The sequence below is a fragment of the Dendropsophus ebraccatus genome, chromosome 9 (assembly GCF_027789765.1).
Source record: "Dendropsophus ebraccatus isolate aDenEbr1 chromosome 9, aDenEbr1.pat, whole genome shotgun sequence".
Classification (NCBI taxonomy): Eukaryota; Metazoa; Chordata; class Amphibia; order Anura; family Hylidae; genus Dendropsophus; species Dendropsophus ebraccatus.
The window spans coordinates 108,222,176-108,227,157 of NC_091462.1; positions in this window are offsets into that span (position 1 = coordinate 108,222,176).

Genomic DNA, 4,982 nt, shown 5'->3' on the forward strand with positions numbered 1-4,982 from the left:
TGAAAATAAAAACCACATTCTTTTGAATTTATCCGGAGTGCTGCAGTTTTCTACCTTTCTATATCTATCTATATATATATATATATATATATATATATATACATACATATACATACACCTCCTCTACCTGTGTAATGTGTGACACTGCGGATACCAGCGAGCAATATCCTGTACTATCATATATATACAGTATATATATATATATATACACACACACACACACACACACACACACACACACACACACACAGAGGAGAGTACAGGCTATTGCTCTCTGATGTCAGACATTACACAGGTAGGGCAGCGAAGAAGCTGGGGGTAGGGGGGGGGGTAGGCACACTGGGGTGACAGGGAGAAGCTGATGTGGCAGGGGGGAGGGAGGCTGGGGTGACAGTGGGGAGAGATGCTGGGGTGACAGTGGGGAGAGGCTGGGGTGACAGTGGGGAGAGATGCTGGGGTGACAGTAGGGAGAGATGCTGGGGTGACAGTGGGGAGAGATGCTGGGGTGACAGTGGGGAGAGATGCTGGGGTGACAGTGGGGAGAGATGCTGGGGTGACAGTGGGGAGAGATGCTGGGGTGACAGTGGGGAGAGAGGCTGGGGTGACAGGGGGAGAGAGGCTGGGATGACAGTGGGGAGAGGCTGGGGTGACAGTGGGAGAGATGCTGGGGTGACGGGGGGAGAGGCTGGGATGACAGTGGGGAGAGGCTGGGGTGACGGGGGTGAGAGATGCTGGGGTGACAGGGGGGAGAGATGCTGGGGTGACAGGGGAGAGAGATGCTGGGGTGACAGTAGGGAGAGGCTGGGGTGACAGGGGGGAGAGATGCTGGGGTGACAGGGGGGAGAGATGCTAGGGTGACGGGGGAGAGATGCTGGGGTGACAGGGGGGAGAGATGCTGGGGTGACAGGGGGGAGAGATGCTGGGGTGACAGGGGAGAGAGATGCTGGGGTGACAGGGGGAGAGATGCTAGGGTGACCGGGGAGAGATGCTGGGGTGACAGGGGGAGAGAGGCTGGGGTGACGGGGGGAGAGATGCTGGGGTGACAGGGGAGAGATGCTGGGGTGACAGGGGGGAGAGATGCTGGGGTGACAGGGGGGAGAGATGCTGGGGTGACAGGGGGGAGAGATGCTGGGGTGACAGGGGAGAGAGATGCTGGGGTGACAGGGGAGAGAGATGCTGGGGTGACAGGGGGAGAGAGGCTGGGGTGACAGGGGGAGAGAGGCTGGGGTGACAGGGGGAGAGAGGCTGGGGTGACAGGGGGGAGAGATGCTGGGGTGACAGGGGGGAGAGATGCTAGGGTGACGGGGGAGAGATGCTGGGGTGACAGGGGGGAGAGATGCTGGGGTGACAGGGGAGAGAGATGCTGGGGTGACAGGGGGGAGAGATGCTGGGGTGACAGGGGGGAGAGATGCTGGGGTGACAGGGGGGAGAGATGCTGGGGTGACAGGGGGGAGAGATGCTAGGGTGACAGGGGGGAGAGATGCTAGGGTGACCGGGGAGAGATGCTGGGGTGACAGGGGGAGAGATGCTGGGGTGATGGGGGGGGAAGCTGATGTGGGGCACAGGGAGAAGCGCGGTAGAGGCAGGCTGGTCCCCCGTTACGGGGCCGGAGTGAGCTGGGCGTCCGCCCCCACTAACCTTGCAGCAGACCGCAGACCAGCCAGGACGGCCCCCCCCAGTATAGTTACGGGGCCGGAGTGAGCTTCGGGCACGGAAAGGCTGTAATACACCCTCCCGGAAGCTCACAGCTGCAGCCCCTCGGTGCCTGCATTCTCTCCTGCTCTGCAGCGCAATGTCACATGGCCGCCGAGCAGGAGAGAATGCAGGCACCGAGGGGCTGCAGCTGTAAGCTTCCGGGACGGTGTATTACAGCCTTTCCGTGCCCGAAGCTCACTCCGGCCCTGTAACTATACTGGGGGGGACCGTCCTGGCTGGTCTGCGGTCTGCTGCAAGGTTAGTGGGGGCGGACGCCTAGTCCGACGCTGGGGGGGGGGGGGGGAGAGCTGCACAGAATTCTCCTGCCCACTCACTGTGCGGTCTCTCTCCTCCCCTGTTCTCCTTCCTCCTGCAGGGACTTCAAAAAAATGGCCACCCCTCCCCAGGTAAGCTGTGTACTGCGCATGTCTATGCACATGCGCAGTACACAGTGACGGAGCCTCCAGTTTGAGTGAACCAGACGGACTCCGTCGGTTCACTTCAATGTTATAGAGGTGCCGTATAGTGTCTGTGTGTATGTCGTGAAATGACGTCACACACAGACACTATTAAAATGGCAGCCCCCTGTGCATACATTAGTTTGAATAAAAGACACTCAAGACCTATGTTAAAAAAAAAATAAAAAATACAACACACCTATTTTTTCTTGTTACTTTTTATTAAAAAATTTTCAAAAATGTGACACTGTCCCTTTAAAGGAGGCCAAGTCAAAACAATGGAAATTGCTGTTCAATGTTCCCAAAGGTAAATAATGCATTTGGGGAGGAGGAATCATCCATCCAAGTATCATATTGGCAGTTCTGTGTTAGTAAAGACTTTAGAAGAGAAGGATTTAGGGGCAGTGATTCCTGACACCTCACAATGAGTCACCAGTGCAGCCAGGCATAGAGAAAGCCAACAGTATGCTTGGCTGTATATATATATATATATATATATATATATATATATATATATATATATATAAATAATGGTATGCTAGGCTGTGTGGGTATATATATATATATATATATATATATATATATATTGGTATGCTAGGCTGCGCAGCTAGAGGTATAACCAGTAGGTAGAGGGAGATTGTGATCCCGCTGTATAGAGCTCTAGTGACATCACATATGGAATACTGTGTCCAATTCTGGAGACCTCACCTACAGAAAGATATAGATCAAATAGAACAGGTCTGAACACGGGTTACAAAAAATGGTGGAGGGTTTCAGGCGAGACTTAAAGAGTCACTGTCGTATTTTTTTTTTTTGCAGAAATCAATAGTCCAGGCGATTTTAAGAAACTTTGTAATTGGGTTTATTAGCCAAATCTGCCATTATCTGCATGTAAAAAGCCTTTTCCCAGGTCCCCCCCCCTCCTTCCTCTTTTTCATCCACTCTGAAAAATCTGAAAATTGTGACTTGTTGCAGGAGACGTCCCCTGTCTGCTCTATGGAGAGGGGAGGGGGGAGGAGGAAGGAGGGAGGTAGCCGGCAGCAGAAAGCAGATAACAGAGGATTACAGGCACGGAGCTGGGTGACAGCTGTAATCCGAGCTCAGACAGGTCACTAGTGATGGTCAGAACAGATAACGGGTGAGGGATTTGTAGATTAACTCTTTGTTGTCCTGTTTTGGTCTTCTCTTTAGCTCTCTCCATAGGAGAACAATGAAGACAGGGGGGAGAGCTTCAAACTGCTTTTTCATGATAAAAATGCATTTTTCGGATAATAAACCCAATTACAAAGTTTCTTAAAATCGCCTGGACTATTGATTTCTGCAAAAAAAAATTTCACGACAGTGACACTTTAAGGATGTAAATCTTTAAAGTCTGGAGGAAAGAAGAGAAAGGGAGGACATAATGGAAACCTTTATAATATAAGGGCAGAGTAGATGGACCAAGTGCCTTTTTCTGTCAACAATCTTCTATGTTTCTTAGTCTTGGCCACTAGGAATATTATTTCTCTGCAATCTGCTGTCCACTGCCTGTTGTCAGGGCGAATCTGTCTCAAGTAACAGATACATCAAGACAAGTTACAGGATTGAGTGAGTCTGACTGCTCAAGATAGTCAACACTGAAAGGTAAATCAAGGATTCCCTCTCATTTGTCACCACTCAAAAAGCTCAGGGCAGATGTCCCCTTTGTAAATACCAGTGTATCTACTGCTGTATTTCCACAGTGCTTCACTGCAGTCTCTCTCTCCTGGCAGCATTGGTAGCAGCTCAGTGCTTAGTGTAACCCTTTCCTTGCTGTGATCCTGCTGCTGTTGCTTTCAATTCTGTTCACACAGTACCTGGCAAGCTTATGCATCAGTAATCCCTTCACATGTCATCCAGTATTGTACGGTGCAAACCATCAGCTCAGCACAGTGTCAGCCTGCTCAGTCCAGTACACTCTCTATGGCACTATGTCATTGTACAGCAGAGAGGAGTATGTGCTGTGCTGTGTATGGACAGAGACGTAAGGGAAAGGAAGTCCCTGTGTGTGTACTACTGCATACAACATATCTATGGTCTACACCACTGGTGTCAAACTCAGGCCCTCCAGCTGTTACAAAACTACAATTCCCATCATGCCTGGACAGCCAAAGCTTAGATGGGAATGATGGGAATGGTAGTTTTGCAACAGCTGGAGGGCCTGAGTTTGACACCAGTGGTCTACACCCTGAGATGGAATGAGAAATAGCTGTGTACCATGGAGGGGACTCTGAAGAGCTCAATAACAGCAGTGAGAACAGTAAAATCACCTAACTAAAATAACCACACTAAAGGGTTACTCTAACAGAACCAGGCAGTTTTGAAATGAGAGGAACACTTTATTAGAAATTAAGATAACGGATTATTAAAACTTCTACAATATTTTCAACTTAAAAAAAAAAATCTTTAGACAAACACTCCAGACACAGCTACATTCATGTGTAATGTCTCTAGTACAGGATCCGAGGGGGCGGAGCATGGCACAGGCATTCAGGGCACACCAATCAGGGAATCCCTGTATAGGCACCGCCCACTCGGGACCAGCATTGGGAAAGTTATGAGACAGTTGTGTAAACTGGAATTAAACAACCTTTTTATTGTTTAAAAATCTCCTATCACATATATACAGGGTGGTCCAGAAGTAGGTGGACAGTATGTGTAATAGGGTTATGAAGGGGGAGATTTATCAGACATGGTGTAAAGTGAAACTGGCTCAGTTGCCCCTAGCAACCAATCAGATTCCACCTTTCATTCCTCACAGACTCTTTGGAAAATTAAAGGCAGAATCTGATTGGTTGCTAGGGGCAACAG